We start from the raw sequence: 8,414 nt of genomic DNA on the forward strand, positions 1-8,414 counted from the left end.
ATATATATATATATATATATATATATATATATATATGCTGCCTGGCTTACTTTTGCTGCTTGACAGACTGTACGTTCCTCTCTTCATTGATCAAATGTAATTTCTTTCAACCTCCGTGTTTAGGGGCCGGGCTGCGGCTGTACCCTCCCTTCCTACCGCCTTCTCCTTCACTCAGTCACAGGCTGCAGTTTCACAAGCTATTGGACAGCTGAGCCGCCGCTCAGCTGTCCAGCACTTCACTGCGGTGCCGGCGGCCATCGTGGTGTGCGTGCGCACTGCGCAGCGCTGGTTCTGTGCCGGGGGGCCCGGGGTTATTTATACCACCAGCGCTTCTTCCAGGATCTGGCCCTGGGGGGGCAGCGTTGCAGAGAGAGGGAGGGAGGGTTGCGGAGGGAGGGAGGGGGAGAGCATGGCAGCGGCAAAGCCCTGGAATGCCCCTAGGGCATTCCAGTCGCCCTAGGCATTTGCTTAGATTGCCTATGCCTGGGGCCGGCTCTGACCTTTCCCCCCACCTCCTTAACCTTTCCATCTTTCCACCTCATGTGACCTCCTTAGCCTTTCCACCTCACCTCGCCTCCTTAGCCTTTCCACCTCACCTCTCCTTCTAAAGTCTTCTAAAGTATCCACAGGGCTAGCTGGTGCTGACTGCTGCCCTATGTCTGACAGCTCCTCTTCATAGTATGTGCAACTTGACATCATGACGTCACGTTGGCAGCTTACAAGTACCCGGGAAGCTTGCAGAGCAGAGCTTGCAGAGCTGGAGATGCTCAGCCTCTGACCATGCTGCTGCAGCTGTTATGTATCCAGCTGCCAGTAGGGACCCATGCCGCCCACCAACTTTATGCTGGTCACCACAAACATAATCATTAGTGTCTACATTTGCACCAACCCAATGCTAGGTGTAAGAGATCTGTCAGATACAGGCTACCCTGCACACATGAGACGTGCATGGACCTCTTGATGCACGCCGACCATGATACTCCCGACACAGTTATGATGACATGCCCATGACACGCCCACGACGCTCCCACAAGTAAGGGTAGTTACGTGCGATTGCATTGCCTCTGCCCAGTTCCCACCAGATCCGGCCAAGTTCACTCCAACTCGGAATACGATGGACATATACAAAAGTTATCTAAACTCAGATCTGCTAATGTGCTGTATGCAAAAACTCGCAGTTTGTGTCAGTGAACAGAGATCGTGCGCCCCAGAATCAGCCCCTCAATCTCAAACATGTAAATTAATCTTACTTTGGTTAGAGACTTTTTATGGTTGCAATTGATGCCGCCGATGAAAATCATGTTCGGCATCACTGGTCTTGGATATTCGAAGACAAAATCGTATCTCAGGAGCCAGACAGATGTTCTGCTCAGGAGCTGCACAGCCGTAACCTCTTTCTGCAGGATTTCGGATGCCAGCCGTAAAAATTTTAAATAACAACTTTCACAATAGTAGGGCTCAAGCATTGTGACCAGTAAGTTCTTCACACGTTCAATAAAGTTCATCTTGTCGGTGCTCTTAGTAAATAATCTGGGCACATAGGAGAGTGGGGTGTCACACTGGGCACTTGCAAAGTCATAAACACAGGGAAGCCCCCTTAAGAAATTCACATTTGGCAATCTGAGATGTTCTGCCACTATGGCTCCGCATAGCGGGAATGGATCAGTGAGCACAGCATCAAACTTCTCACTGCGAAGGTCCTGAATTAATTCCTGATTGAGTAGAAGGCACTCACATATTGTGTAGTACATATCAAAGACCTCCATCGCAGTGTCAAGCATTCTAAGAGCAATCCATGGAAAATAAGTGGGTACAGAAAAGTGATCACTTCCATATTTCTGTAATTGTGCAGCTATCTCTTCTTTGCTGAGTGGAACAGTGTAGGTCTTTATTGTGTATAATTCTGATCCACGATTAGTTAAACTGCCACCAGGCATTACTACTACAACTACATGTCCATTCTGAGCCAGTCTCTCTACAACAGGACGCATGCTGAGCCAGTGACTGCCATCCATAGGGACAACGAGCAGCTTACCCCCATCAGCTTGGCTTAGAATCCCCAACAAGACCAGGAGGACAGCAGGGACCGGAGAGAATCAGCAGTTCCATCTCTGCAGGTGATCAGACAGGATACTGAAAATTCGGTTTTATTTGTTGCCCTAATAACCTGGATAATTTATCTTTATCAGGTGGATCTGCTTGGAATTTTGTCAGATGAAATGTTGCTGATTAACCTGCTGTTTAGTTTGTATGCTTGCCATACATACAGAAAAAAGTGCTGTCGCAATCCTGGGTCAGACTTAATGGATAAACCCCCCCCGAGAGTGAGAGACTGTAGATAGATAGATAGATAGATAGATAGATAGATGTAGAAACCCCCAGAGAGAAAGAGACTATAGATAGATAGATGTAGTAACCCCCAGAGAGTGAGAGACTAGATAGATAGATGTAGTAACCCCCAGAGAGTGAGAGACTAGATAGATAGATGTAGTAACCCCCAGAGAGTGAGTGTAGATAGATAGATAGATAGATAGATAGATAGATAGATAGATAGATGCAGAAAACCACCATAGAGTGAGACACTGTAGATAGATAGATGTAGAAACCCCGCACCCCCACCCCAGAGAGAAAGAAACTGTAGATAGATAGATAGATAGATAGATAGATAGATAGATAGATGTAGAAACCCCTCAGAGAGTGAGTGACTGTAGATAGATGGATAGATAGATAGATGTAGAAACCCCCCCGAGAGAAATAGACTATAGATAGATAGATGTAGAAACCACCCAGAGAATGAGACACTGTAGATAGATAGATAGATAGATAGATAGATAGATAGATAGATGCATAAACCCCCCCAGAGAGTGAGAGTGTAGATAGATAGATGTAGTAACCCCCAGAGAGTGAGAGACTGTAGATAGATAGATGTAACCCCCAGAGAGTGAGAGACTAGATAGATAGATGTAGTAACCACCAGAGAGTGAGTGATTGTAGATAGATAGATAGATAAATGTAGTAACCCCCAGAGAGTGAGTGACTGTACATAGATAGATAGATGCAGAAAAGCCCCATAGAGTGAGACACTGTAGATTGATAGATGTAGAAACCCCCCCCTCCCCGCCACCACCTCAGAGAGAAAGATACTGTAGATAGATAGATGGATAGATAGATAAATGTAGAAACCCCCATAGTGTGAGATACTTAAGATAGAGAGATAGATGTAGAAACCCCCCATAGAGTGAGACACTGTAGATAGATGTAGAACCCCCCCAGAGAGAAAGAGACAGTAGATAGATAGATAGATAGATAGATAGATAGATAGATAGATAGATAGATAGATAGATATAGAAACCCCACAGAGAGTGAGTGACTGTAGATAGATGGATAGATAGATGTAGAAACCCCCCAGAGGGAAACAGAGACAGATAGATAGATAGATAGATAGATAGATAGATAAATGTAGAAACCTCCATAGAGTGAGATACTGTAGATAGATAGATGTAGAAACCCCCCCCCCCCCCCAGAGAGAAAGAGACTGTGGATATATAGATAGATAGACAGATAGATAGATGTAGAAACCCCCAGACAGTGATAGTGTATATAGATAGATAGATAGATAGATAGATGTATAAACCCCCCAGAGAGTGAGAGTGTAGATAGATAGATAGATAGATAGATAGATAGATAGATAGATAGATGTAGAAACCCCCAGAGAGTGAGATACTGTAGATAGATAGATAGATAGATAGATAGATAGATAGATAGATAGATAGATAGATAGATAGATAGATAGATAGATAGATAGATGTAGAAACCCCCCAGAGAGAAAGAAACTGTAGGTAGGTAGGTAGATAGATAGATGTAGAAACTCCCCAGAGAGTGAGAGACTGTAGATAGATATATAGGTAGGTAGATAGACAGATCGATAGATGTAGAAACCCCCCAGAGAGTGATAGTGTATATAGATAGTTAGATAAATGTAGAAACCCCCCATAGAGTGAGATACTGTAGATAGATAGATCTAGAAACCCCCAGAGAGAAAGAGACTGTAGATAGATATATAGGTAGATAGACAGATAGATAGATGTAGAAACCCCCAGAGAGTTATAGTGTATATAGATAGATAGATATATAGATAGATAGATGTAGAAACCCCCCCAGAGAGAAAGAGACTGTAGATAGATATATAGGTAGATAGACAGATAGATAGATGTAGAAACCCTCCAGACAGTGATAGTGTATATAGATTGATAGATAGATAGATAGATAGATAGATAGATAGATAGATAGATAGATAGATAGATAGATAGATGTATAAACCCCCAGAGAGTGAGAGTGTAGATAGATAGATAGATAGATAGATAGATAGATAGATGTAGAAACCCCCCAGAGAGAAAGAAACTGTAGGTAGGTAGACAGATAGATGTAGAAACTCCCCAGAGAGTGAGAGACTGTAGATAGATATATAGGTAGATATAGACAGATAGATTATTTTATATAGATATATATAAAATATATATATATATTATTATTATTATCATTTATTTATATGGCGCCACAAGTGTTACGCAGCGCCTTACAACGTACAAAAACAAATTGTATACAAGTGACTAACAGAACAATACAATACAGGACATGGATAATATATACTGTATTGCTACATTAGCGACCATATCACCCAGATAAGCAACAGAGCATAAGCAACCAAGTGTTAGGTGCCCTAGTGGTGAGTAAGAAGTAAATGACACTATAGTAGGGAGAAGCACAAGAGGGTAGATGGCCCTGCTCATGAGAGCTTACATTCTAAAAAGGCGGGGGAAGACAAACTGGGTTGAAACAGATGGGGTAGATGGGGACGAAGGAGCATGTAGCAAGGAGTTAGAATGATAGCTGGAAGGCTTTGATGAAGTAGTGGGTCTTGATAGCCCGTTTGAAGGATTGCAAACAGGTGGAGAGTCTGATGGGGAGTGGGAGAGAGTTCCAGAGGTGGGGAGCAGTGCGGGCAAAATCTTGGAGGCGGGAGTGGGAGGAAATAATCAGCTGGCATGAAAGGCGGCGTGCATTAGTTGAGCGGAGAGGAGCGTGAAGAGAGATGAGATCAGAGATGTATATGGGAGAAGATTGGGTTAGGGCTTTGTGAGCAAGCGTGAGAACCTTAAATTGGGTTCTAAAAGGGAAGGGGAGCCAGTGGAGAGCTTGTAGGAGATGGGAGGCAGATGTAGAGCGCTTGGAGAGGAAGATAAGCCATGCAGCAGCATTAAGGATAGACTGGAGAGGAGAGAGATGGGAATTGGTGAGGCCAGATAGGAGGAGGTTACAATAGTCCAATCTGGAGATGACCAGTGAGTGTATGAGGGTTTTAGTAGCATCCTGGGTGAGATAGGGTCTGATCTTAGAAATATTTTTGAGATGGAAACGACAGGACTGTGAAAGGTTCTGGATATGTGGTTTGAAGGAGAGGGATGAGTCCAGGATTACTCCAAGACAGCGCACCTTGGGACTAGATGAGATAGTTATTTCATCAATTGATAAAGAAATAGTGGGAAGTGACGTGATGTGGGAGGGTGGGAAGATGATCAGCTCTGTCTATATATATATATAGATCAGTGGGTGTAACAAGACACGCCCACTGGGTGTATAAGACATGCCCACAAACAGTAAGCCACGCCCCCCGCCGGCGCGCCGTGTCTTCACTGCGGCGCATTGTCACTCTTTACAAATTACAAATGTTAGGAGGTATGCATCCCCGCCCCCACACTGCCCAGCAAATACCCCTGCCTGTCAATCAGGCAAAAGCATAGCGGGTCCTGCTCTGCGATGTCGCAGGATTCGTTCTGCACATGCACAGATTCCTAAATATTGGGAATCTGCAATCAGCGCACTAGTGTGGACTGCTGAATCAGGCCGAAGTGTGCTGATCTTACTCAGGACCTCTATATGACATTATTGTGCCAACGCTTTAACCCAAACTGTCATGGGGATTCAGTGATTGATACATTAGGACGGGATGCAGTCACAATCCTGACTGCTGGGATTCTGGCACTCAGAATCCCGACACCTGTCAGAATCCGGAAGGTTACAGTTAGGGTTAGGGGTTAGGTTTAGGCACTAGGGGGAGGGTTAGGCACTAAGAGGGGAGGGTAAGGTTTAAGGTTCTGGGAAGGGGAGGTTAGGTTTAGGCACTAGGGGAGGTTAGGTTCAGGCACCAAGGAAGGAGGGTTAGGGTAGGGAGAGCGGGAGGGTTAAGATACCGACCGACAGGTGTCGGTATCTTAACCCTGTCGGCAGGGGCATTTCTAGAGAGGAGGGGGCCCATGTGCAGTCTCTGACACGGGCCCCCTCCTCTCCATCTGGTGGACGGCTGCGCACTGAGCGGTGCGTGGCCAGCGCCGCACTTATAAACTCTGGGAACTAGAGTGTGCCCAGAGTCTATAGCGCATGCACAGGTCACCGAGAAAATGGCCACGGTGGCCATAATCCCTGTACTGCGCATGCGCAAACGACAAGAAAATGGCCATGGCGGCCATTTTCCAGTCATTTTTACAGGCGCAGACACCGAAGCCGATGTGGGACTTCGGAGAGGTAAGTTTTATGGCTGCAGGGCGTGCGGTGCGGGACCCCCTGGACCCAGGGTCCCATGTGCCCCACACACCCTGTACCCATTATATATACACCCCCGCCTGTCGGGATTCTGACCGAACCATCACAGAACCACCTTAGCAGAGATATACAGTAGCATTATAGAATAAGCATTAATATAAAGAATGTCACTCCTGTAATGGCTCATATTTAAAAACACACCCAATTGTAGTATATACAATTCCAGACAATTAATAATATACCATGTAGTGTCCTCCATACAATGCAGAGAACATTCTAGTGACCGCAATATCATACAGAGCGCATTTTATATTACACCTCTTATGGAACAAAGAGAACATCCCAATGACTGATATATAATACAGAGGGGGATTCCCAAATGCTGCATTTCACCATAAGCCAGGAGATGTCAACCCCAGTCCACAAGTAAAACCAACAGGTCATGTTTTGTGGATGTATTGAATTATGCCCAGGTGAGTTTATCTATTTTGCTGGGTCAGTAGTTATCCTACCTGCTTCCACAGAGAGAAATATGCAAAACTTGACCTGGTGAGGATACTTGAGGGTTGAGGTTGAGAACCACTGCCGTAAAGTAATAAAAAAAAATAATAATAATAAAAAGAAGATGTATATTAAGAAAATGAAATGTACATACACTGAACAAGTAATATACAAGTTTTGTCCTTCGGATTTCAAGCAAATCTTTAATGCAAGGTCTATCTCAGCATAACAATTTATATAGAAATTTGGCAATAGCCGAATTGCGATGTGCCGTGATAAACTGCGCTATATTTCAAAAATGAAGTCCCAAGCAACCAGTTCTTAACTACCGTGTCACAGGCTGTTTGAAAAATGACGGTTAGAAGCTGGTTGGTTGGTACTTTATCTCTGTCCACTTTAACTCCATCCAAGGCTTAGTAAAAAGACCTCTTAGTCTCTCCACATCACCTCTGCACATTTAGTCTTTCCACCTCAGAAATCCTCCTTTATTCATTCCACCTCACCTCCTTAACCTTTCCCCCCACCTCCTTAACCTTTCCATCTTTCCACCTCATGTGACCTCCTTAGCCTTTCCACCTCACCTCCTTAGCCTTTCCACCTCACTTCTCCTTCTAAAGTCTTTCAGTATCCGCAGGGCTAGCTGGTGCTGACTGCTACACTATGTCTGGCAGCTCCTCTTCATAGTATGTGCAACATGACGTCATGACGTCACGTTGGCAGCTTACAAGTACCTGGGAAGATTGCAGAGCAGAGGTTGCAGAGATGGAGATGCTCAGTCTCTGACCATGCTGCTGCAGCTGCTATGTATCCAGCTGCCAGAAGGGACCCATGCCGCCCACCAACTTTATGCTGGCCACCACAAACATAATCATTAGTGTCTACATTTGCACCAACCCAATGCTAGGTGTAAGAAATCTGTCAGATACAGGCTTCCCCGCACACATGAGACCTGCATGGACCTCTTTATGCACGCCGACCATGATACTCCCGACACAGTTATGATGACATGTCCATGACATGCCCACGACGCTCCCACAATTAAGGGTAGTTACGTGCGATTGCATTGCCTCTGCCCAGTTCCCGCCAGATCCGGCCAAGTTCACTCCAACTCAGAATAGGATGGACATATACAAAAGTTATGTAAACTCAGATCTGCAAATGTGCTGTATGTAAAACCTCGCAGTTTGTGTCAGTGAACAGAGATCGTGTGCCCCAGAATCAGCCCCTCAATCTCAAACATGTAATTGAATCTTACTTTGGTTAGAGACTTTTTACGGTTGCAATTGATACCGCCGATAAAAATCATGTTCGGC

General features: G+C 44.9%; 2 pseudogenes; both read right to left on the reverse strand.

The window, feature by feature from the left end:
* Positions 1–1,184: 1,184 nt before the first annotated feature.
* LOC148519616 (UDP-glucuronosyltransferase 1-2 pseudogene) lies at positions 1,185–2,078 on the reverse strand (annotated as a pseudogene).
* A 6,212-nt stretch (positions 2,079–8,290) lies between these two features.
* Positions 8,291–8,414, reverse strand: part of LOC148519617 (UDP-glucuronosyltransferase 1A1 pseudogene) — a 924-nt pseudogene continuing 800 nt past the window's right edge.

Source organism: Taudactylus pleione, unplaced genomic scaffold (genome assembly GCF_031769625.1).
Source record: "Taudactylus pleione unplaced genomic scaffold, aTauple2 ptg000188l, whole genome shotgun sequence".
NCBI lineage: Eukaryota > Metazoa > Chordata > Amphibia > Anura > Myobatrachidae > Taudactylus > Taudactylus pleione.